Source organism: Myotis yumanensis, unplaced genomic scaffold, assembly GCF_028538775.1.
Source record: "Myotis yumanensis isolate MYYU_CA2020_CCGP unplaced genomic scaffold, mMyoYum1.0.hap1 SCAF_15, whole genome shotgun sequence".
NCBI lineage: Eukaryota > Metazoa > Chordata > Mammalia > Chiroptera > Vespertilionidae > Myotis > Myotis yumanensis.
In genome coordinates this window covers 42,639,037-42,666,671 of record NW_027223766.1, presented here as the reverse complement: position 1 = coordinate 42,666,671, position 27,635 = coordinate 42,639,037, and the positions used below count along the sequence as shown (strand labels likewise).

At 38.9% G+C, this 27,635-nt stretch overlaps 1 protein-coding gene across 3 annotated transcripts in view; it reads left to right on the top strand.

The window, feature by feature from the left end:
* Positions 1–27,635, top strand: part of VPS13B (vacuolar protein sorting 13 homolog B) — a 607,742-nt gene that overhangs the window by 385,806 nt on the left and 194,301 nt on the right. The gene's annotated exons all lie outside the window — the stretch shown is intronic.

Genomic DNA, 27,635 nt, shown 5'->3' with positions numbered 1-27,635 from the left:
GCTGAGACCCATTCTATTTCTAGATAGTTGTTCAAATAAGTGAACAAGGAAATGTCCATTAGAGAATCTAGGTGGTATCTATAATAATAAAAGCGTAATATGCTAATTAGACTGGACATCCTTCTGGATGACCTTCCTAAGGGTAAGCCGGGGCTGCAAGGGAAGCCCGGGTCCCAGGTGCCAGAGGGAAGCCGGTGCCGGCAGCCAGGGGAAGGAAGGCCTACTCTTGCACAAATTTCGTGCATCAGGCCTTTAGTGTATAATATAAAACAGTACATATAATAAGCTTACTAAAAATTTAATATTTTAATGCAGTATGGTAGGCTTACTATAAAATTCTTTCATCTTTTTGTGTATTTGAATATTTTCATGATGACATGTTGGAAAAAAAGGTAGTTTACAAGAATGACATTGTTGTAATAAAAACCACTGAGGCCTGGCTGTTGTGGCTCAGTGGATGAGTGTCAACCCATGAACCAAGAGGTCACCTGTTCAATTCCCTGTCTGGGCACATGCCCAGGTTGCAGGTTTGATCACCAGTAGGGCCATGCAGGAGGCAGCCAATCAGTGTTTCTCTCTCACCGATGTATCTCTCTCTCTCTCTAACTCTCTCCCTTCCTCTCTCTCTCTCTCAAATCAATTAAAAACGTATTAAAAAAAACAGTGAGGGTGCCCTGACTGGTTTGGCTCAGTGGATAAAGCATCGGCCTGTGGACTGAGGGGTCTCAGGTTCGATTCCGGTCAAGGGCATGTACCTTGGTTGTGGGCACATCCCCAGTAGGGGGTGTGCAGGAGGCAGCTGATCGATGTTTCTCTCTCATCGATGTTTCTGATTCTATCCCTCTCCCTTCCTCTCTGTAAAAAATAAATATATTAAAAAACAACAACAGTGAGGGTGACTCAGAAGAACTAGAAGCCAAAATTCCTCTTCCAAATGATAATTCAGGTGAATTGCTGGAATGATACTATCCCCTTATGTCTCAAGCATTCCATTTCTTTATGGGGAAGTGCATGGTCTGAAATTCTGGGTTTCCCACCTTGAAATTGTTCGGCATTAACCATTTTGTATGAGCAGGCTGTGGCACAAAAGGACAAGGACGTCTAGATGACCTCTCACTAAAAGATCTTTGGAGTTAGCCATTCAGAAATAAAGGGATGGGAGGGGAATCAAGAAAGTGACTGCTTTTGACTGTTATGTATGTGCCAGAGGCCCTGTGGTTACAAGAATGAATAAAATACCTTCTCAACCTTGACAGAGCTTGTACTTTCTGTCAGGACTCCCTCAACAGTAACTAATTATGGTACACAATAAGAACTCCCATAACATTGTATCTGAGAGCATAGTGGAGAAGCAATTATTAATGGATCCTCATACGTCTTCCAGACTCCTTCAGTTAGTTAAGAAAAAATTGTTGAATCTTGAGATTATTTTTATAGAGTTTTGGTATTTGTTTAAGAACACGGGAACCTGGTCTGTTGTTAACTCACTAAGCTTCATGAGAAACGGAGACTACCTCCAAAAACTGGACACCTAACTTCCTTTTCAGCAGAACTTCCACTCTATATATGGTGATATAGTTGAGGAAGATTACCTATGTGCCCTCTCTTCTCCATAAATGAGAATGGAGAGCAGGCTTAGCTGGTTTGGCTCAGTGGATAGAGCATCAGCCTGCTGACTGAAGGGTCCTAGGTTCAATTCTGGTCAAAGGCACATGCCTAGGTTGTGGGCTTGATCCCCAGTAGGAGGTGTGCAGGAGGCAGTCCATCAATGATTCTCTCTCATCATTGATGTTCTCTCTCTCTCTCTCTCTCTCTCTCTCTCTCTCTCTCTCTCTCTCTCCCCCTTCCTCTCTGAAATCAATAAAAATATATTACCAAAAAAAAGAAAGAACGAGGGCCATCAAGGGCAAGCCAAGGTCTTACAAAATAAATTGACAGTAGCCAGGGCCAAGACCTGACTTTAACCCCCATTGCAGTCTTTTTTCCCTCTCCTGCCATATACATCATTCTTGTCTCCCACAGGTTATGTCTTAACAGTTTTCTCTGTTCTCACCCCAGCAATTTGAACTCTGTCCATTCCCTCTTCCAGTAACGGATCCCATGGCCCACTTTTCAGAGCTGTTTCTGCTTTACCCTGCTGCCTCCTGTTTCCTTAGTAGGGCTTTTCTGTCCTTTCATGAATGTTTTGTTGCAGAACTCATTATGATGGAATCAGACCTGTGTAAGAAGTCATTTTTGTAACCATTGTCAGTTCATAGAAGGGCATGTGGTTTTAAAGACTGAAGAAACCTCCAGAAAGTTTCTCAGAAGTCTTTCACCTATCTGTTAAGAGATTATTCAAAGAACTTTTTTTCTACATTTATTCCTTTTTGTGGAATGTATGAATGAATAAGTGAATGAGCAAAAAACAAGACAATAGTCATGTGTAAAATTTTTGGCAAGCTATAGATAATAACCTCTATCACTGGTATGACTCTTTAAAGCCATGAAACTTTTTCACTTACATCATTTAATTTAATCTCACACCATCCCTATAAAGTAGGTATTTTCTCTATTTTATGTGTCATCAGTGAGATCCAGATATGTTAAGGTCCCACTGGTTAAGTGAAGAAACCAGATTTGACCTACAGGTCTTCTGATTCTAATTCTATAGCCACTTCATCCTGCTCAGATTTTTCTGAATCTAGGGACACATTGGTTTTGGTAAATGAAAGACAAGCAGAATCTTTTCTTAATTCTTAATTGACAGACTAGAATTTACAGCTACTGCAGGAAGAGAAATGTTGGCTCTAATGAGTGAAAGCTGTTTTATATAATAAGGTCACCAATGCAATTCTAGCCAGAATGCCTACGAAATAAAAAGCAATAAGATTTATTTTTAATCTGTAGATAAATGTATCATGAGGAGAATGAATTGGGATTGTAATGTGAGGATTATCATTTATTTCACTGTATGAGGTTAATATGTTCAAAAAGAAACTGCCGATCTTTCTCTTCCTCCAAACTACTCCACCTATAGTCTTTTTTATATCAGTCATTGGCAACTCCTATTTTTATAGTTGCCAAAGAAGCCAAAATTTATGAACTCATACCCACCACCTCTTTTTCCTTTTTTTTTTTTTGTGTTGTTAATCCTCACCCAAGGATTTTTTTTTTCCATTTATTATTAGAGAAAGTGGAGGGAAGGGGAGAGACAGCAAGAGAGAAACATTGAGTGAGAGAGACACATCCATTGGTTGCCTCCTGCATGCATCTTAACCGGGGCAAGGGGTCAAGTCTGCAACCGAGTATGTGCCCTTGACTGAAATCGAACCCAAACCCTCAGTCCATGGGCCAATGTTCTCACTGCTGAGCAAAACTGGCTAGGCCCTCTTTTTCTGTTATACATCACATCTAATCTGTCAGGAAACCCTGTTGGCTCTACCTTCAAAATGTATCCAGAATTTTACTCCTTCGCACCACCTTCACTCCTTTGCCCTGATCCAAGTCGCCACCCCCCTCTCACCTTTGCTTACTAAGTAGGTAGCCTCCTGTCTCATTTCCTTTTTGCACCCTATTCTCCCTGCCTTATATTCTGAATACAGCAGCCAGTGTGATCCTTTTAAAACCTAAAGTAACTTAATCTGTTGTCCCCTCAGAAGCTTTCTTCACTGGCTCCTATTTCTCTGAGCGAAAAGCTGAGGTTTCTATAGTAACAACTTTCTAGGCCCTTTAAGATCTTACCACCCCCCCCCACCCCCCTTCCTCTCATACTGCGCTCACCATTGCTTACTCCACTGCTGCCACACTGACCTCCTTGCTCCTCCTTGGTTACTCCTGGTGTGATTCCTGCTTCCAGGCCTTTGCATGGTCTCCTTTCTAGCAGCCACACAAGTCCTTACTCAAACGTCTCCATCCTAAAGAGGCCTACCATGACCACCTCATTTAAAATCTCAGCCCTTCCTCAGAATCCCTGGTCTCCTTTACCCTGCTCTTATTTTTCTCATACCATGTGGGAGCTCAGTGCCGATTTGCTAGTGAATAAACGATTAATGCATTTAGTGAGTACCAAGCAAAGAATTTGCAGTTATTGAGGATGTAATACTGTGCTGGTTTGGACAGCAGTTGACCAATATGAAGCCCTACTTGAAAGCTGCCTATAGAGGTTTTGGAAGTGAGAGAGATCCGTAGGACTGAACAGAGTTAGTCCAGTTACAAAACTCCTCAACTAAAGAGTGATGGTTTTTGTTTTTAAGGGGAAAGGAAACTGTATGATGAAATTGCTTGTGGCTTCTTAAATAATTTTTATATAGCACTTGACATAACATGGCTTCCCTAAATCTATAAGGAAACCAGGTATTCTACATTTCACTTATTGAACAAGTATTTTTCAATATACCTATTATGTGCTAGTCACTGTGTAACTAATTTTCTGTTAAAACTTGCAGCACCTTCAAAGAGTATGCTGTAGTATAATTGTATTTAATGTATAAAAGTGAAGGCCTCACTGGTTTGTTCGGTTAGCTGCCTGCCAGGCCTGCTTGTATGCATTCCCTCAGCATTTGAAAGTCATATACTCTGCACAGGCAGAGATAATGCTACTCACCTATCATTAGTAGAACATGCACTTGGACTTGGAATTCCTCTTTTGCAATAATAGTGTGAACAGTGGCTCACATTTGCAAAAGTATTAGCCAGAATAGGGATGTAGGCTATGTCTATAGATGGAATTTTTTCCGGTGTGAATCTAACTTAACTGACCCAATGCTGAATGAACTAACTTTGACAATACATTATGTGGGCTCATGATATGCAGAGATTGGAAAAGCTCACTAGTGGGCTATGTCTGTCAGTTGGTGGCCAGTGCAGGCAGATTTGATCCTTACTTGTTTTTCTCATGCTCTGGCCAGGCCAGTTCTTTTGGGTTAAAGCACCATTTCCCTTTTAATGTAGTAAGCACTTTTCCCCCTATAAAATAGCCCAGTTCTTGGAACGGAAACAGCATTAGGTCTTTGTAATTTGGGTAGTTTTTAGCACTGGATTGTTTAGTTTGTAAAAATATTTGATTTAGACTGAGCCTGTGGCCTGATGATGTTTAGAAGAGTGCCAAAGTGTAACTTGTAGAAGATGCCAGTAAAAACCATAGTTGGAAGCGGTGAATAATGGTTGCATCATTTTCCTGGTAGGTGTAACCAGGCCTGAAAATCCATCACTGCCATTTTAAAATGTGTTCCTAAGAACAGAGTCGACTGGTATTCTGCAAACTACGTTAAATAGCGAAGCCAGATACCTGCCATTGCCTTGCGTGGCTGTCCCATCGTCTTCACGTTGTTAAGGAAGCTTTGTTTCATCGCTGTGTGTTATTGCCAAAAACAGCAGTAAACTTTCCCCCTGCCCTTTAACAAGCATTTTTATTCCAGTGAAAACCTTGAAATATATTTTTTTTCATTGTGATTTAACTTTGATGTCAGGCAAATTCTTGTTAACAAAATTTTTGTATAGTGTCTTAAAACTTTTCCTAAAATAACCTCCCTTAAATAAAATTTAAAGTCTAATGCAGTAGGGAAAAAATAAGTACATTTGGTTAAAACAAAACAAAATTTTGTGAGTAATGTGAAATAATCAGATCAACACAACAGATCAGATTTCTCGATTAATAAAGTACAACAAAAGATTTTAGGACTCAACTGAAGTACATTAAATGTGTTTAATAGCACGAGTGGTGTTGATTAGTGCAGGATACTTCTACAAATACTGAATGTACCTCTATAATTCCCTGGCCCTTCTTATGAATGAAATGCACCTCAGATCAAGCATATTTGTGTGTTTGCATGCCTGCCTTCGGCTATATAAGAGAAGCAGAGGTGCGCAGTGAATGGAATCAGAAAGCCAGTATGGGTCTGGGACAGAGTGGGGCATAGACAGAATGGGAAATGAATTATTGGCATCTGATAGATTTGAGTACACTGATTCAGGCATGGAAGGCAGGTGGCAAAAGGAAATAGTGTGATTCCTGTTTTTTCTTCAGCCCATAGACCTAGGACCTCTCTTTCAAGTGAGGGAGTGTTCCTCCCCCTTCAAAAGGGTGACGTTGTAGTAGGCATGCCCTGTTCGTTGAGGAAGAGTGTATGCACAGGTGCAGTGGGAGAACAGAGCATGGGACTCGGCCTCATGGGAAATTAAACGCATGAACACAGGCTACTCTATCCGCAGCAGTTCTTGGGAATATTTCTGTACAACCTCAAGCACAGTTTATACTTGTTTATAAAAGAATAAAAAAACAGAGTGAGAGAAAGTGAGAGACAAGACTAACTCCTTTTACTTTTTCCCTTAGTTGGCAAGCATTCCCACCAATCTGACTGAAAATGTGTCTCTTTGATCTGATGTTTGTATTGTCCTTATTTCATTTTTAACTTTACTTATACCTGAAGTGAGGACTGCAAAAAGCACTTAAACACCAGGGGCTGGGAGGAAGCTGGATAGAACCTACAGGAAATCCATTTTCAGACCAGGCCTGTTAGTAGAGTGACCCTAAAATTTATCATCTGAACAGAAAAATTTTTAGACTAACAGTGGACACTATTAATAAATAAGACAATAGGTGTGAAATATGACTGACTGGGGCCATCTCAGACATGTGGCCATTTGAATGGAAGGATTGGTAGGAAGCTGTGTTTGCTTCAGCTCCAAACACCTTACTTTCTCTAAGGTTTCTGTAAAATATCAAGGGGAGACAGAAAAACAATAGATAAAATCAACAGAACCAGAGCTTGGCTCTTTGAAAAGATTAGTAAAATTGGAAAACCCTTAGTTATACGGACCAAGAAAGATTCAGATTATTAAAAACTGAAATAAAAAGGACATTAATACAAACCTTACAGAAATAAAAAGAATTTGAAGAAAATACTATTACACACATATACGAAAATTAATACAAAATTGATCAAGACCTGGATTTAACAGCTAAAACTATGAAACTCTTAGAAGAAAACATAGAAATAAACTTTTGTGACCTTAGATTACGCAATTAGACATGGCACAAAATACTTAAGCAAGCTAAGTAATTGAATAATAGGACTTCATCAAAATTAAGAAAGTGAAAAGCCACACCTGCTAGAATGGTTACCATGAATAAATCAACAAACAAGTGTTGATGAGGATGTGGAGAAAAGAGGTCCCCAGTACACTGCTGGTGGGAATGCAGACTGGTACAGCCACTATGGGAAACAGTATGGTATTTCCCCAAAAAATTAAAATTGGAACTGCCTTTTGACCTAGTGGTCCCACTTCTGGGGGTATAGATCCTAAGAATCCCAAAACACTAATTCAAAAGAATATATGCACCTCTGTGTTCATTGCAGCAGTATTTACAATACCCAAGCTTTAGAAAGAGCCCATGTGTCCATCTGTTGAGTGAATAAAAAAGCCGTGGTATATTTGCACAATGGAATACTACATGGCCACAAAACAGAAGAAAATCTTACCTTTTGCGACACCATGGCTAGACTGGAGATTACTATGCTAGGTGAAATAAGCCAGTTAGAGGAAGACAAATATCATATTTTCTGACTTATATGTGGAATCTGATGAACAAAATGAACAACATAGAAACAGAGGCATGGATATTTGAAAATGACTGACAGCTGTCAGAGGGGAGGGGTATTGGGACATGATGGATGAAAGAAGGTGAAGGGACTAGCAAAAAACATATATACATAATACATAGACACAACAGAGTGATGATGGCCAGAGGAAAAGCGAGGTGGGGGTCAGGTGATGTGGGCAAAGCGGGGTGGAAATGGGGATGGAAAGAGACTTTGCTTGGGCGATGGGCACACGACGCAGTGCAGATGATGTTTTGTTGTACACTTGAAACCTGTATGGTTTTGCAAACCAATGTTATCCCAACAAATTCACTTGTTTTTTAAAAAAACTGATGAGATACCATTTCAAGTGGATTAGATTGGAAGAATATTTAGCAGTAGCTAGCAGAGTTGAAAATATATACTCTGTGACTCAAACAATTTCACTTCTAGAAAAATTCTTGTCCCTGGACACAAAGAGATACAAAAAGGATGTTTGTTGCAGTGTTCCTTGTGATGCGAAAAAATTGAAAAGCACCTATATTTCATCAGTGATGGATGCACAAATCAATTTATGATGTGGGTTGAGTTGTCCAAGTCCTAACCATTATCTGTGAATATGACCTTATTTGGAAATAGTCTTTGCGGGTGTAATTAAGTTAAGGATCTCTAGATGAGACGATCATGGTTTGGGGGTGAGGACTAAATTCAGAGGTGATAGTCCTTATAAGAAAAGGAGGAGACACAGAAGTAGGGATGGGAGTGATGCATCTCATCCATAAGTCAAGGAATGCCAAGTATTGCCTGCACCACCAGAAGTGGAGAGGCCTGGAAAGAATTCTCTCTCAGAACTTTCAGCAGGAACCTACCCTGCTGATGCCTTGGTGCCGGATTTCTAGCCTGCAGAACTATGAGAGAACCAGTTTCTGTTGTTTAAACCACCCAGTTTGTGGTACTGTGTTATGGTGGCCTTGGAAATCTAATAAAATGCCCAGATCACAGGGATACCCAGAAGAGGGTATAGTTATGGGGTTCTCCTCAACCAAGAGAATGGGAACATGAAGCTAACGATCTTCCACAGTGCAAATCAGTATTGTCCTGATTTGAGGCTGAAAGAGCCCTTGCAAACCATGTAGTCCAACTCCCCCATCTCAAGATGAGGATGCCCAGACAGGAGGAATGACTTACCCAAGACCCACATCCGTCTCACTCCAGAGGCTGTGTTCTTTCTGCTTCAGCTGTGGCACTGGCACTAGGATATATCCAGTCTTCTCAGATCCACGTGGCAGGACTGGAGGAAGGAGCCCAGAAGCTGGAATCGGGAGGTTTGAGTGAAGGTCTCTGCCCTCCCACACTCTCCCAGCCTGGCAGGGAAAGGTTGTGTCTCCTCTAACCCTTCCATTCCTCTTCCTGACAGTTAGGCCAGCACTGGCATCTCTGGATTGTAAAGATCAAGTGAGAAAATATATGTGAAAAGATCTTTATTAAAATGTAAATCACTATCCAAATAGTAGTACCATTATCATCCAGTCTAACCTCAGAAGAGTAAAATTAAAATTCATAAAGAGAGTGTATTAAGCAGAATCATAACATGACCCCTAATGGCCTTCACATGTGTATAACCTTCTCCCTTTGAGTGTGGGTGGGACCTGTGAGAATGATGAGCTGTCACTCCTGTGGTCATATTACACTATATCACAAAAAGGGATTTTCCCTGGGTGGGTCTGACCTAGTTGCTGAGTGTGGTCCCTGGCCAGCAGCTGGAAGGAAAATGAGGACCTCAGTCCTATAGCTGCAAAGAGGTGAATGGTCTTGGAAGATGACCCTAAACCAGACGATAACTGCAACATCTTGATTTTAGCTTTGTGATACCCTTAGCTGAAAACCCAGCCGTGCCATGGCGGACTTGTGACCTAAAGAATGTGAGCTAATAAGTGGGCATGTTTGGGGCGGGGGGAAAGAAAGTGAAAAGACAACCCACGGAATGGGTGAAAATATTTTTAAATCATTTATCTGGTAAGGAAACTTGTTTCTAGAATGTATAAAGAATCCTTGCATATCAATAATAAAATTGGACAAAGGATCTGAATAGACATTTCTCCAAAGAAGATATACAAATGGCCAAAGGATACATGAAAAAACTATAAACATCATTAGCCATCAGGGAAATGCAAATCAACACCACCATGAGACACCACTTTACACCCGCTAGTATGGCTATGATCATAAAGACATAATACCAAGTGTTGGTGAAGCTGTGGAGAAATTGGAACGTTTATACAATTGATGGGAATGTAAAATGTTGAAGCTGTTTTGGAAAATAATCTGGCAGTTCCTCAAAAAATTAAACAGAGTTATATATAACCCAACAGTTTCACTCCTAGATATATAACCAAGAGAAATGGAAACATATGCCCACACAGACACTCGTACCTGTTCAAAAATAGCTAAAATGTGGAAGCTGTTCAAAAATAGCTGAAATGTGGAAGCAACCCAAGTGTCCATCAACTAATGAATGAATAAAATATGTTATATGTATACAAGTGAAATATTACTCAGCTATAAAAAGGAATGTAGTACTGATACATGGTACAACAAACCAGTCATAAACGACCACATGTTAAATAATCCCATTTCTATGCAATGTCCAGAATAGCTAAGTCTGCAGAGACTAAAAATAGAGTAGTGGTTATGGGGGGCTGGATGGAAGGGAGGAACGGGAAGTAGTGAAGGAAAGTGACTGCTACTGGGTATGGGGTTTCTGGAGTGATAAGGAATGTTCTAAAATTGATTGTAGTGACAGTTCTACAACTCGGTACATGTACCAAAAAGCATTGATTGGTATACTTTAAGTAGATTAAATATATGATATGTGAATTGTCTCAACAAGGCATATAATTAAAAATTATATCGTGGGGTGGTTGACCTGCAGCAGATTTGAACTTTGTGGCCCTCAAGTCACATGCATATGCATTCATGACACAACCATCCTGGGGCAACGTTGCTTTTATCTGGTTGACATATTATGTATCCTCTGCCACCCACTAACCCCATCACCATAAGATTTTCTTTAAAGAAGGGATACTGTGGCTAAAATGTAGTTTGAAGAAGTCATGGGAACGATGAACTCCAGAACCTCTTCCAGCTATAATAAACCTTGATTCTGATACATTGAAATGAGAACTTGGATTTGGCCTAGATCACTCTTATTTTAACTCCATGTCGACAAGGGGAAAGCTGTGAACAGACCGTTTTTTCCCACGTCGCTGCACAGGTGTGACTTAGTGGAAACTGGAGCTCAGCCAGGTCTTCAGTTCCCTGGTGCAGTGCTCTATCTCCAGGCTCCGCTTCCTGTTCTTGAGTACAGTGATTTGCTAAAATAGAGACACCTGGTCCCAGCACCTTGCAAATGGAATTTTCCTTTCAGCATTTCAAAATATATTCCTATATTGATGAAGGCTCTCTCTGGGAAGCCATCTGTCTGAAATCTGTAGTAATAAAATAAAAATAAAAACTCCCTAGGCCCTTAGATATTCATAGTGGTTTCTTTAGCTTTACTCCTTTCTCCTGCTCCTTTTTCCTTATTGTTTTATTCATTCATTTATTTACAAAGCACCACTAGCAGTGAACAAAATTAACTAGTTCCAATGATGGGTCTTGCCATTTAATAAGGAGACATATTAACAACAACAACAAGCTGTAGAGAGTTCAAATTGTGGTAAGTACTATGAAAGAAACAAATAAGGTTCTGAGATAGAGACGCTGAAGGTTATGATTTTGAAATAAGCACTGGAATTACATTGCCAGTGTCCGAATCCCAGGTTCACCATTTACTAGCTGTGTGATTTTGAGCAAGTTAACTTCTCTGGGCCTCAGTTTCTTTATCTTAAAATGTGGATAATAATAATATCTACTTTATAGAGTTGTTCTGATGATTAAATGAATTGATATAGAAAAGTGCCTGACATCTACTAAGCGTACATAGAAAAATGCTTGACCAGTCTAAACATCCAGTAATTGTCTATGCATTGGTATCATTGCTTTGAATCAGCTAGTTAGGTTATCTTTGTTGCCATCTACACCATCATCACTGTCATCCACATACACTTACCTCACTTCATATACATTCTTTGTTCACAGGATTTCTAGAAACTGATGTTGTGTGGTTCTGAACGCTAGAATCCTATAATCTACTTAAGAGATAGAGTGTAAGGATGAAAAGAAAATAGCAATAGAAGGTAACATATTCGAAGTACCAAATAAGCGATAAAGATAATGTCCTATAGGATTGTAGGCGAGAGAGAAGTTATTGTGGGCTTATAAAGGGAAGGCTTAATAGAGGAAATGGATTCTTAAGAAGGAGGACACTCCAGGCTGGGAGAACACATGAGTGACGATGTGGAGGCAAGAAGGTAATTGTGAAGTTCCATAACGGAGAATTTGACAAGAGGAGTGGTGAGGGATGGGTTTGAGAGGAAGTCCCAGAATTATTGGTTAAATTATTCAGTAAGAAGTGGTCTGCCATGACCAGATTCTGAGGTAAGGTGATCAAATAAGATTTTTCTCATTCATCTCCTGAAGTCCACTACTTCATACATTGCTTTCTTTCACATCCCCTCATAGTCATCTTGCCAGTTGCTTTCTAACTGGTGGTGCTACCTACAATCTCTCTACTCTCTCATCCTCTACTCCTACTGCCCATTTTCCTCATATCGAATTTTCTTAACCGCCATTTTGTAATCTGCTTGCTAAGAAAGTTCTTATAGTTTTCCATTGTCTAAAGCAGTATATCTCAAACATTAGTGTGAGTAAAGATTACCGGGAGTTTGTTACAAGTGCAAGTCGCCAGGTCTCACCTTCAAGTAAGACACTCCTGGCACGGGGCCTGAGAATCTGTTTTAACAAGTGCATTAGGGATTCTGATACAGGTGGTCAACAGGCTCTGCTCTGAGGAAGTTCAGCATAAAACTAAGAATTCAAGTTTCTTAACCTGCCATCTAGAATCCTCCTTTATCCTGCCTTTCCAACTTCATCTTTCACTGTTCTCATCAATACATCCTTTGTTTGAGCCAAATAGAACATTACCTTTTCCATACACTTATACGTGCTCTTTTTTTTTTTTGTCTTTTGTCCCTTTTTCATTTATGTCTCCCTCAGCCTCAGTGTTCTTACTGCCATTTCAACAAGTACAAATTCTAGCTTCTTTCAGTCTTGGTTCAGATGTACCTGAAAGATTTAGAAGGCATATTTCAAGTTTAACTGATCCTTATATCTACTCCCTCACCAAGGGACCTAAATGAGTACCTTGTAAATTATTCAGTTCATTTGTTCCTTCCTTAATTCCTTCTTTAAATATTTATTGAGCGCCTACTATGTGCCAAGCACTGTTCTGAGTGCTGGTGATTAAATAGAAAAATAGGAAACACTCAGAAAGTCTATTTTCATAGACCTTACATTCTACTAGGACAAATGTCTGTAAGAAAATATTAAAAGTGTTTTAAGAAGAGTAAACTGACAGTGCTATATGTGATAAGTTAGGAAAGGAAAAGATCAGTGAAAGAAGCTAATTAAGGAACTCTTGAACTAGCCAGTATAAAGTGGGAAGGGCCAATAAAAATAGAAAATACAAAGGAAACAGTAGGAATAATTAATAGTCATTCTTTCATCAGTACTTGGTGGGACCAAGAAGGTATATTTAACATTCGAGCTTTTTGAGAAGGAACAAATAAATAAAATGTTAAGGTTTAGAGGTGGTATTTGGGGGGAAATATTTTTAAATGATATGAAGATCTTTTAGATGTGTGATACTTATAATAAGACATCCAAACAGAAATGCTCAATAGAATTAGAAATTTGGAGGTCTTGTAAGAGCCCAGCCTTCTCCAATTTAACTTATGAATATTGTTTCAATTTCAGCTGTCCCAAGGCCAAAATCCTCCTAAGAAATACTCTATGTCTCACTCATTTGATTTTCTAGGGATGTGGCAATACTCCATGTCTTAGCTTCATTTCTCTATTCCCCAAATGTTTGAATGAGGTCTAGGCCCAACCCCAGAAAACTACCTCTAATTATAGCTCTCCCTTAAATAGTTCTTAGCTGATTGGGGGTTTGACTTGCTGGAGGAACAAGGAAGACATCATAATTGCACTAGAGAATCCTTTAAATTTTGGTATGGTGGTGACTGTCATCATCTCCCTATGTGAAGGTCACTACAGTCATGTATGTTTCTGGGAAAACAGGCAAAGTTTGGGAAGGCAGAATGTTAAAGAATTAGCTAACACATAGATGGGTTGAGATGCTGCTTGCATAGTCTGGAAAATCATCTTTCTCCATTTTTGTAGTTGCCCAGGCCAAAAAACTCAAATTATTTTTGACTCTTATTCTGCTCTCATAATATCCAACATCCATCATCAAATATGGCGTGTGTGTGTGTGTGTGTGTGTGTGTGTGACATAAAATTATATTGTCAACATAGCACAGGTGTACCGGGTTTTATTGAAATTTGCAGGTATTGCTTTTTTTTTTTTTTTTCACAAATTAAGGTTTTTGGAAACCCTGTATTGAACAAGTCTGTCAGCACCATATTTCTAACAGCATTTGCTTACTTCATGTCTCTGTGTCACAATTTGGTAATTCTCCCAATATTTTAAACATTTTCATTATTGTTTTTGGAATGGTGGTCTATAACCAGTGAGCTTTGATGTCACTATTGTAATTGTTTTGGCGAACTAAATTGACAAATGTATGTGTTCCAACCTGTTAATTGCACCAACCTGTTAATCCCTTGTCTTTCTTGCTCTCCTTGGGCCTCCCTATTCCCTGAGACACAACACTATTAAAATTAGGTCAGATAACAATGCTACAGTGATCTTTAAGTGGTCAAGTGAAAGGAAGAATCACACATCTCTCACTTTATATCAAAAGCTAGAAATGGTTAAGCTTAGTGGGAAGACATGTTGAAAGACAAGATAGGCTGAAAGCTAATTCTCTTGTGCCAAACAGCCAGTTTTTGAATGCAAAGTAAAAGTTCTTGAAGAAAATTAAAAATGCTACTCCAGTGAGGACACGAATGATAACAAAGCAAAACAGCCTTATTGCTGATATGGAGAAAGTTTAAATTGTCCAGATAGATCAAACCAGTCACAACATTCCCTTAAGCCAAAGCTGAATCCAGAGCAAGGCTCTAACTCTCTTAAATTCTCTGAAGGCTGAAAGAGATGAGGAAGCTGCAGAAGCAAAGTTTAAAGCTAGCACGCGATGGTTCATGAGGTATAAGAAAAGAAACTTTATCTCCATAACATAAAATTGCAAGGAGCAGCAAATGCTGATGTAGGAACTAGAACAAGTTATCCAGAACAAGCTAAAGCAACTAATAAAAGTAGCTACATGAAATAACAGATTTTCAATGTACATGAAATAGCCTTCTATTGGAAGAAGATGCCATCTAGGACTTTCATAGCTGGAGAAGTCAATGCCTGTTTTCAAAGGACAGGCTGGCTCTCTTGTTGGGAACTAATGTAGCTGGTGACTTTAAGTTAAAGCTCACTTATCATTCCAAAAATCCTAGGGCCTTTGAGAATTATGCTAATTCTATTCAGCCTTGCTCTATAAATGGAACAACAAAGACTGGTTGGCAGCACATCTGTTTACAACTAGGTTTACTGAAGAGTTTAAGTGCAATTTTAAGAACTGCTTAGAAAAGAGATTTCTTTCAAAATATTACTTCTAATTGACAATGCACCTGGTCACCCAAGAGCTCTGATGCAGATGTGCAATGAGAGTAATGTTGTTTTCATGCTTGTTAACACAACAGCCATTCTGTAGCTCATGGATCAAGAAGTAATTTTGGCTTTCAAGTCTTATTATTGAAGAAATACATTTAAGGCTTAGCAGCATAGGTAGTGATTCCTCTAATGGATTTGGGCAAAGTAAATTGAAAACCTTCTGAAAAGCATTCACCATTCCAGATGCCATCAAGAACATTCATGATTCATGTGAAGAGGTCAAAATATCAACACTAACAGGAGTTTGTAAGAAATTGGTTTCAACCTACATGGAGGACTTTGAGGGGTTCAAGACTTTCCATGGGAGAACTAACTGTAGATGTGGTGGAAACAGTAAGAGAACAGGAATTATAAGTGGAGCTGGAGATGTGACTGAATTACTGCAATCTCATGACCAAAGTTTCACAGCTGAGGAGTTGCTTCTTATGGATGAACAAAGAAAGTTTCTTGAGATGGAATCCACTCCTGTGACGTTGTTGTGAAGATTGTTGAAAGACAACAAAGGACTTTGAATATTGCATAAGCTGAGTTGATAGAGCAGCCTCGGGGTTTGAGAGGATTGACCTCAGTTTTGAAAGAAGTTCTGTGGGTAAAATGCTAGCAAAACAGCATCACTTGCTACAGAGAAATTGCTCATGAAAGGAAGGGACACAGTGTGGCAAACTTCATTGTTTTCTTGACCATTTTGCATTTCAAGTCCATTGCACTATTAAGGTGTTGATATGACTCACAGAGGATCATTATGTAGCTTTAGTTCAGTTTGGATTTGATCTGTCATCATGAAGTTAAAGGATAGCCAATAAGACTGTCACCCCATCCTTTAGCAGTCACCGCCCTGATCAGTCAGCAGTCATTAACATCAAGCTATGATCCTTAACAGCAAAAAATTCCAACTTGCTGAAGGCTCAGATGATGGTTATCATTTTTAGCAATAAAGTATTTTTAATTAAATTTATTGGGTTGACATTGGTTAATAAGATCATATAGATTTCAATGTACATTTCTATGATACATGATCTGTATACTGCATTGTGTACCCACAACCCAAAGTCAGATCATCTTCTATCACTATACGTGTTTCAATTAAGGTATGTACATTCATTATAGAAAATGCTATTGCACACTTAAAGTGCAAACATAACTTTTATATGCACTAGAATACCAAAAAAAAATCATGTACTCACTTTAATGTGATATTTGCTTTACTGTGGTGATCTGGAACTAAACTATAATATCTCTGAGTTACGCCTGTAGATGCTCAATAAGAGTTTGTTGAATGAAGGATGTGAAATAAAATTTTATATCACATTTTGCTCAGTAGTTTTGGCAATGGCTCTTTTTTCAAGAAGCTCCATAAATATTTTATCCCAGTAAAATTATTATAGCTAAAGTCCGCACATTAACCATACTTGACTGAATGTTACCTTAAAAATAAAGGGATGAGGGGAAGTAGGGGAGCGTAAAGGGGGAATAACTGGTGATAGGAGATTTTATTTGGGGTAGTGAGTACACAATACAATGTACAGAGGATGTGTTGTAGAATTGTACTCCTGAAACATAAATGATTTTATAAACCTATGTCACCCCAATAAATTCAATAAAAGGAAAAATAATAATAATATCATTTAAAAATAGAAGTTTTAGCCCTGGCTGGGCAGCTCAGTTGGTTGGAGCATCATCCCATACACCATATACCAAAAGGTTGATTCCTGTTTAGGGCACATATCTAGGGTACAGGTTTGATCCCCAGTTGGAGTGCATATGGAGGCAGCAGATCTATATTTCTCTCTCTCTCTCTCTCTCTCTCTCTCTCTCTCTCTCTTTCTCTGTCTCTGTCTCTCTCTCTCCCCCTTCCCTTCTCCTTCCCTTTCTCCCTTCCTCTCTCTCCAAAACCAATAAAAAAGTGTGTCCTCGGGTGAGGATTTTTAAAAAACAACTTTAACTCGTTTGGAGAGAGGTAAGTGTTAAAGGCTAAGAACACTTTAATGGTGCTAATTTGGTAATACTGTTGTGAATGTGATCTAAAATTTAGCAATAACAAGAGGCATTCTGATAAGGTCATCTAGTAAGCACATACCAGCTATGGTTAAAATTTATTTTCTAATTCATGGCTTTTTGAGAAAGAGTTCTCGGGTGTGTCCATACTTGGTTACTGTTTTAATGTTTTAGAGATGATGCTTGATATTTGGGAAGTGGTAATCTACATTTTCTTTCTGACTTTGAATCTTTTTTTCAAGTAGTCCCACAAGACCAAGAATATCCTTAAAGTGTAGGTTGGATTACCTTCATTAATATACAGAAAGTTACATTCTTAGAGCAGCAGGAATTACTTGGGACATATCAGCATATGAAAATGTACTGAAGTTGTAGGGCTAGCCAACTGGGGCTATTGTTACAAACATTTACCTGATTTAAAGAATACTGCACATTTCTAAGAATTGAAGTGAGAGATTGATAGAATCAAAGCAGTTTTTGTGCAGTAGCAAAGAACAACAAAGTCCTTCTAATGGAAAAGAAGAATTGTTTACAGAGTGCAAACAAGTGTTTCTCTTTGACATCTTGACCATTTGCATTTCAAGTCCATTGCATCGTTAAGGTATTGATAACATGTAACAGACAGTTATTATATAGGTTAAGTGCAGTTTGGCTTTATTTGATCGGCCATCATGAAGTTAAAGGTAGCCAAACTGGTACAACTACTATGGAAAACAGTATGGAGTTTCCTCAAAAAATTAAAAATGAAACTGCCATTTGACCTAGTGATTCCACTTCTATGAATATATCCTAAGAAGCCTAAAACACCAGTCAGAAAGAATATATGCACCCGTTTGTTCATAGCAGTGCAATTTACAATAGCTAAGATCTGGAAACAGCCCTAGTGCCCAACAGTAGATGGATGGATTAGAAAGCTGTGGTACATTTACACAATGCAGCTGTAAAAGAGAAGGATCTCTTCCCCTTTGAGACAACATGGTGGGACCTGGAGAGTATTATGGTAAGCGAAATGAGCCAGTCAGAAAAATACAAGTGTCACACGATCTCATATGTGGAATCTAATGAACAAAATAAACTGACGAACAAAATGGGTCCAGAGACATAGAAGCATGGAACAGACTGTTGAATCTCAGAGAGAAGGGGGTGGGGCAGGAAGAGATTAACCAAAGAATTTACTTGCATAAATGCATAACCCATGGACACAGACAATAGAGCTGTGAAGGCCTAGGGAGGGGGAGGAGTGGGGTGGAGGACTCAGTGGGGGACAAAAGGGGAACATGTTTTCAAAAATAAAAATAAATTTATATATATGTATATATACACACACATATACATATAAAAGTTTGTAAATTACTCTATTCTATAAATTACTGATGTCTTGATGAACTTCAGTAAAATCAGATGCACAGTAGAAAATACTGAAATTCTGGTTTGCCTGGTAGAGAATCTACAGTTAATTGAACAGGTTTGTTTATACTTAGTAAATAGAGTATAAAATAATATTAGCTCATTATTTTTGTTAAATAACTATGTGGCCAAGGAAACTAACTACTGGATAAAGTTAATTATGGATATACTTAAACCATTTTTATTATTATTGAATATTAGGAGAAAACTCATTTTAAAAGCATGCTCCTGTTTTATGTCCATAAACCCTACAGTTTCTTTAAAGGAGGATATGTAATTTGAGAGATAAAATAATCAAATAGGGATTTGTATGAATTTTTATTGATAGAAATTTATCCAAGTTCAACTTTAATTTTCTTATCAGAAAATCAGGGTCATAGTTTCGAGGCAAAGGCCCCCTGGAATCGTTAATGAGCGTATTCCTCTGCATTGCTGCAGAAACGGAATGCACTTCTCTGTGACTTACAGAGAATGCGTAGGTTCGATAAACTTTCATCTCTTCAGGGTCAGGGCTGATTCAATCTTACGGCAAGTTTATGAGAGTGGCTGATGTGATACAGTTGTTTCTAGTAAAATCAGACTAGCCCTAAGGAGCCAGTCTAAGTCAGTCCCTGAGTAAAACTCTATGAGAAACAGACTCCGACTCAGACACAATTGTAAACGCTGATATAATGAGGACTTGCAGCTGATTTAATCCTATTGAAAATCTTTAAGCAGCCATGGGACAAAATGGTTTCCACATTGACATCAGCGGAATGAACTTTGGATTTCATCAGTATGAAGAGTAGTTATCTTGTACACACGGTAGCCACTTTTTAAGAATTAACATCATGGCCATTTCAAAGCAAGTTGTCATTTCTCATGTAGAGCCATTGGTTTTGATTAAGATCCCAAAGTTCCCAGAATGTGTGAAGTTTTATATAAAAAAAGGAAAAGAAAAGAAACAGAATCCATTACAAAAAGCAAACAAGTCAAACAGACTTGGAAGTTAGGATAAATCTATTAGCTCTAGTCTCCTTGAACAAAAATGACCAACCTATTCCAATTTTATGCATAGAAAAAGAGCGGGAGGGAGAAGGAGAACTTTTTCTGGGTTAAGACCTTGTATACAAAGTTTCGCCTGGAATTGATTTTTTTTCTCTCATAAATTTAGAAGCCCCTGAAAATAAGCTTATGCTGTGAAATCATATACCATGTATGTGTAAAAGAACAAACAGACAAAAGTCTAAAGGGCAACACTGCAGATAAAGTCGCAATAAATAGGATTTGAACTTCCTCGTGTGGGTAGGTTGGTGCGTATACACTCTTTGTTGTTGGGTTTATCATATTGAAACAGACACTGATAATGATCTAGGTATTATAGACAGTTTAGCACCAGCACTGGTGCCTTTTCATAATTTTCAACCTACATTAGAACAATAGACCCAACACAGACTACGATAAAACACACCCTTGCCCAAACCATCTCCATGCTGCTTTTATTGCAGTTAGCACTGGTCTGGAAATGTGAATATTTGAATTGATACTTAGCAGGCAGTAGTGGCCTCAGACTGTTACTTCAAAGAGCCGGAAAGTAACTTCATGAAAGGGAAAACTTGAAACTAGTGTTCTTTACCATTCTATCTGTTAAGCAGTGATGGGTATCATTAGTTCTGCTCTTTTGCATAATTACTGCAGTATTGTGAAAACTTTTTTTGCCTTCCGACTGGGAACAATTATATTATGTGGGATCTTGTATAACATTTGGCTTAGAGAAGTAAAATATAAAAAGCCCTTGTTTTCTAGCTCTCCATATCTGTAGTACCCACGTGCATAGATTGCTTGTTTAAGTTTGTTTTTAAGTGAAAAATAAGGTGAATTGGTTACACTGAAGGAGATACTGCATATCAAAGTCAATTTATTCTTTATAATTTTAATTTAATTTAATGTGCTTAGATAAACTTTACTCAGCACCTCCCTGATTTGCAATGGTATAAAATGTATAAAATGATAAAATTTTATGAATAGTAATGCTGACAACACTGAAAATCCAAGACTTAAAATATACTTTTATTGTATGCTTACTTGATTAAATTAATTGATCAAGTTGAAATTAGTCCCGATTGTTACAGCAATTTGCTACTTATCTCAAGCTTCCAGTGTAGACTTTCTGTGTTAAAAGCATAACACAGCCTCTCTCAATAGCTCTACCCCATCCTATACCGAAAACCGAATTTCTAAGAGATAAGCTAGAAGAGTATGTTCGCAAATGTTTAAACAGTGAGGCACATATTTTTTCAAGTTTGTAAAAATTTTTCTTGGTAATTTTAGTATGTAAAACCATTGAAATACTGCACCCATTTTTTTTATTGTATTTGGTTTTGTAAAGTAGACAAAATTTTATTTCTTTAAAAACACTACTACATTTTAGCAAGGGCAGTAAAATTAGAATAAATGTCACAGTGACACACAGATGTGATTGTCACTTTGATCTTGTGGTTTCACACTTGACTTTTTCATAATTTATAAGATGTTTAAATACTCTCATGATTGGTACAAGATATTTTGATAAGATTAAAGTATAACTATTGCATGTTGGAAATAATTACTTCAGTGTTGCTGTTATATAACCATAATTATGATAAGAAGGTAAAAATATGTTGATATGTTTATGTTTGGTGTATAGTTAAGGTTTCCTTAAAAAGACAAAGAAATTTTTAAAAAATAATGTGACTTAATATATTGAAATAGATTCTGAATTACCCTTTCTTGTCAGCCATCAAAACAAAAATTATATTTATTTTAGTCCTTTTAATTCTCAAGTGGTTGGTTTCCGCATATTTTTCTTTAAATATCCATTTATTTGTAGCATTTTTATTAATGAGGCTGACTTTTGACTGTGCTCATAAAAAGGTCAATATGGCCAAACAAGAAGTTTCAATCCATCAAGCTTATATTTCTCCACTCCAAAATGCTACTGGAGAAATGATTTGTAATTAGTTTTATGCATCCTTTGATCTTGTCACATATTCAAGTGTGGTTTCACCAGCACTCCTAAGATACGGTGGCTTTTCCTGGACTCCAGGGCGAGCTAATAAACTTGCCCATCGCAATACATTAAAAAGAGGAACTCGCTCCAGTGCCCCAGCTACTAGGACACCTTTCAGCACCTTTCCCAAGGTGGCTCGTGTCTGTACCCTATACACTGGGAAAGGATGGGAAAGTGCGCTGAAATGATCTAAGAAGTAAACTATCAACTTGACATGTTTTCCTAGCTATTGAAAACCTTCTCATATTGAAACCCATTGATTGTGAAACTGTAGAATTCCTGCGATTTAAGTACCATCTGGTTGTGCTCAAGGCTTTAAAGCTGTTATCTCCGCATAAAATTTCGGAGTCCTATACTTTTTTCTTCACCAAACTATCCATTTTTAAGCCACAAATATTTTTCCAGCTCTTTCAGATTTTATCTAAAAGTATATTTTAACAGTATTTAAATAGTTCTTGAACAATAACAATTTATCTTGAGAGATGACATGCTGTGTTTTTTCATTTTATTTTAATTAGCCATTGTGGAACCAAATTCCCTTTTGTTTTAGTCTTTTGAATATTGTTTAATTATAGTTATCTTGCCAGATATCTTAAAGGTTATTTTACCAATACAGTTTCATTTAACATAACGCATATGGAATCAATAGCCAGTTTCCTAAAGTGAATGCTTGGAAAATCTTACATTCATATGTTAAGAGTACACATCCTTTCCTCATTAGTTGGAAAGTACAGGGATTTTGGCACAGGTTCTGTGTGGAAGCATTGTGCAGCTTTTATATGGATTTTGTTTTTAGCCTTTGATGACACTGTTTAGAATAGGAAGTATCTAATAAGTAAAGCATTTTGTCTCAAGTGCTGCCAGTGTGTTTAATATATGCCTGGAGGTCTGAAACATTATCTTCTTCACTACAGTAATATGCATTTAATTCTCTGAAAGCAGAAGGTCGAACTTTTAAAAGGGACACAAAGTACATTTTCAAACAGAATAATTCAAAACATATGGAAGAGGGGACCAGAGTAATGTACAGTTGGTTTTTATGGTTAAATCATGATCATGTTAATGCACACCAGTAGCTAATTAAAGAAAACTTTTATTGTTCATTTTAAATGAGTTAGGTAAAGAGTGGGAGAGCTGATGTAACAACACTACCCAGAGATACGTGTGTCTGCTGCATCCACTAACAGCAAGCCGGTTTGCTATTTTTGACAACTTAAATTATTAGTCCCCTTGGACAATAATAAAGCAAAAGTTATTTTCAGAGTTATTGCATTGTGAACTTTTCTTTTTCCACAAAGGAATAGTAAATTGATGCCCAGGTTTAGGGCATAGCACAGAAAATTAATTGTAAAACTTTTCTCAGTAGCAGCCCAGGTACTCTTCAAATATAATAGGTACGTGTACAGTAGACTGGTAACAATCCAGTGGACTTGTAAATGTCTCAGAAATCACCATCTTTGTTATTTCAGGTCTACCAATAGTGTGGAGGCTTAGAAAAATGGAGAAAATCTTGACTTTTAACCCAGTTTTAGGAATTTGGTTCTCTAGTACTGGGAAATTGGTACCTTTTTTTCCCTATAAGAATCGGAGTCTTTCATCTCAGGTCATTGGTTCAAATTCCATTCTGCTCAGCAGTGACGAGAATTGGTCACCATCTGACTTCTGTTCAGTAGCCGTGTGACCCGAGCCAACAGCTGCCATCCTGCCCCTGCTGGCTTTAAATTTCAGGCTTGGGCCACTTGACATTCACCAGAGTCTAATGTGGCAGGTCAGTACCTAATAGGGCTGGACACTAAACGTTTTATCTCCACCTGCAGGTGGTTGGTTTTGTCCCCATGTTACCACTGATGGGGAACTCTTTCACTTTAAAGAAAGAGAGACTGGATTTTAAATAAAATCTGTAAATAATAAGAAAATATACTCTGTGCATAGAAAGTACTTAATAGTCCCATGTAGTAAACTACGGTCGCCTTTTTTGATTGAGAGAATAAAAGTAGTTGAGTTCCCATTTTGGTTTTGCCATAGAATTTAACCTAAAGAAATACTTCAGTTATGCTGTATACAGATATTTGGTTTGTAATGCCTCAGAACATGGGCGATAAATCATAGACTTCTTATGCACTTCACTATCTTATTTTTTCACCTATTATTTGAGACTTCCTAGTTGGCAATCGATTTGGAGGTGTGTTCTAAATTTTTATAATAGGGATAACTGAAAGATTTAAAATTAAGCTATCATTTTGATAATTGCCTTAATTTTTACTTTACTGAATTTTTAAATTATGTTTATTCAGGTATTCAGTCAGCACACCACAATTATTAAGCTCTACTATGTGACAGGCAGTATGGTGTGTACTAGGAATGCTAATGCATTCCCTTCTTATCCATAACCCACTAGATATCTGCCCTTGGAACTATAATTTCTTAAGCCTCAGTTTCCTCAGCTGGAAATTGGGGATAACAGTACCCCCTTTAAAGGGTGGTAATACTTAGTGATGAAAATATTTGTAATTTGCTAACAACACTTAGCAAATAATGTACTGAGTAGTATTTTTCTAATCCTCACCTAAGGATATATTTTTATTGATGAGAGAGAGAGAGAGAGAGAGAGGGAGAGAGATTGAGAGAAACATGAATTTGAAAGAGAAACATCCATTGTGCCTCTTGTACACACTCCAACCAGAGATTGAACTTGAAACTGCAACCTTTTGGTGTATGAGACCATGCTTCAACCAACCGAGCCACACTGGCCAGAGCTCAGTGGTATTTTACTTTTACCTTTAATTATTCAAGCTCTCTGAGACAAAACACAGTGTAAAAAGTTCTGTCACAATATCAGTTTGTGCTAAAAGCATAGAAGCTGGAGAGACTGGCATCATCTGGAAGGGTTAAAGAAGTCTTCGCAAAGCAAGGGACTCCTTTTTTCACATAGCCTTTATTGAGTGCCTACTACTTGTGTTCAATACATTAACTCATTTAACGCTGCAGCAACCCTAGCAGTTGGGTACTAACGTCTTGTATGAAGATGAGGACCCAGCTGAGGCTGGGATGGTTGCTTGAAGTGCAATCAGCCCACAAGGTGGAGGATGCAGGTCAGGAAAGAGCCCATGAATATGTCTGGAAAGACCTTAAAGAGTACAGTACATGGAGAAAGCTGTTCCCACATATCCTAAACTAGGGACCCAGTGCACGAATTCATGCACCTTGAAAGGAACTGTGGGTTGCGAGGCTGCGGTGGGCACAGGGGCGGGTCTTGGCCCATCCTCTGCGCCCCCGCCATGGCCCCCGGTCCCCACTGCTGCTGCCTCTGCTCTCATGCATTGACGGAACCAGCCCCGCTCACACCCGCTGATGGTGCAGAGCGATGGGGGCCGGCACCCACAGAGGGTGCGAGCAGTGGCTGCTGCCCAGATAGCCCCTCAGGAGCAGGGGGAGGTGGAGAAGCCCTGAGGGGGGAATCAGGGCCAGCAGCCACTGCTTGCACCTGCTGACAGCACCCAGCAATCGTGGCCAGCGCCGGGAGCCGACAGCGGGTGTGAGCGGGGCCAGCGCCGGCAGCAGGTACAAGCGCCGGGCAGGACTGTGGTGCACAACAGCAGAGAATTTTCAGTAACCACCAGAAACTCGCCCCAATGACAGCAACCGGCGTCCCGGCTTGGTCTGGCGCCCCTGCTCACCTGCTCCACCATCCCTCTGCAGCCAACACCTGCATGTTCCACGCTCTGCCGCCTACTGCCAATGCCCACCATGTTCCGCACGTGCCCCCTGGTGGTCAGGGCACGTCATAGCGACCGGTTGTTCAGTTGTTCTGCCATTCAGTCTATTTGCATATTAGAGTTATATATATATTAAAAGGCTAATATGCAAATCAACTGAACTTCGGAATGACCAGTCTCTATGATGCACACTGACCACCAGAGGGCAGACGCTCAACGCAGGAGCTTCCCCCTGGTGGTCAGTGTGCTCCCACAGGGGGAGCGCTGCTAAGCCAGAAGCTGGGCTCACGGCTGGTGAGCACAGCGGTGGCAGTGAGCACAGCGGTGGCAGTGGGAGCCTCTCCTGCCTTCATGGCAGTGCTAAGGACTCGCCATCCCCCCGAGGGTCCCGGCCTGCGAGAGGGTGCAGGCCGGGATGAGGGACCCCCAACCTCTCCCCCCCCCCCCCCCCCCCCAGTGACTAATGTCATACACCAGGCCTCTAGTATTTACATATTAACATTCATTTATAATCTGCAGTGCAGTTTTTCTCATTAATATTTAATAATTTAATATTTTATCAGAAACTCACATATCATCAAACATGTATGGATCCTCTCATCAGTGTGCCCAGCGCTGCACCAGCTCCTTAGTGATGGCCAGAAGTGAAATTATATGTCCCAGTCCATTTAGCAGTCCTCCATCTGGTAAAGAGACAGAAACATAACAGCTGCCCATTTGGGGGTATTTGCTACATGCCAGGCACTGTGACTGACCTCGTTAGCTACATCAGCTCTCTGAATTGTCAGACTAACCCTTTGAGATAGGATTTTTTTTATCCCTGTTTTACAGATGAGGTTATGTAGCCTTAGAGAAGTTTGTAATTTGTCTGAAAGTGTTGGACTTGACCCCACGTCTGTGACTCCAGAGCCTATAAATTGGTTTAATAGGATCTGATACTGCCACAACAAAACAGTTTAAGAGCAAATACATCCTTAAAAAGAAGCATAAGTAAAGTAAAATCACCTAGAAGGAGAGAACAATTCTCAGACAGGTGTCGTTTGTTATGCGTATTGATGGATATTAAATGTATGCCAGCTACAGCCAGCTCAGAAGGGCCACTCCCGACCTGGGAACAGCAAGGCATCCATAGAGTGGTTTAAACAAACTCGTCTCTTCAAAGAACAGGGGGGAATTGTTTTTGTTTCAAATAGCTCATGCTGGATTTTTCTAACAATTATCTGTATCTCCCTCAACAATTTTAAAATCAGTAAACAAATATTATTTGAAAAAATTTAATGACTCTGACATTGTTGTCTTGACTTAACAACCCTTTAACATTTTCACAAGCAACTTATATAATAATTTGTAGCATGTGGAAAAATGATATTTTATTTATGAATACCATTAAGGAAGAGCCTGTTAAAAGAAAGATAAGCAATACCCAGTACTTTGGGGAAATTTTTTCCATTACCAGTAGTAATATTAAATTAGAATGGTGTTGGCAATATTCTATAACCTTAAACTTTTCTTACCATTTTTTTTACCTAGCAATTCTACTTCTAGGAGCCTGTCCTGAGGAAATAGTATTCGATGTTTGTCAGAGATGTTTGTTGTCAAAAATTGAAAACTTGAATGTCTGATTATGTGGGAATGGTTGAATAACTTGTTTCTAACACAAAATGAAATATTGTGCAGCCTTTCAAAGTGGCATTTATGAAGAGTATATTAGCTTGGAAAACATTGGGTTACAAAAGTTGTCTCTGCAGTATAATGTCAACCATAAAGGGTAGGCAAAAAACTGGGAGGAAATGCACTAAAGTGTTACCATTGGTTTTGTTTGGTGATATGATGGGGGTTGGGAGGATTGGCGTTTTCCTCGGATTTTCCATGGTTACTTCGATGGAAAAAAAAGTGAAACATCTAGCTTCCAAACAGCATATAGCAGACTGATGGTTGGGATCCCGAAGAAAGTGGAACAAAGGACCAAATGCAAGGTCTTGGGGCTGTACTGCCAGGGTGGCCATCACTGCTGCCACTGCCAGGTGGTTCTGTTCTACTCAGAGCGTGTCCTTGATGGAAGGCTCTGAGGATGAGTAGTCTTTTGTGCACCAAGAAAAATCCACCTTCAAGGGCTTTAATTGCTTACACTTTATTTGATCA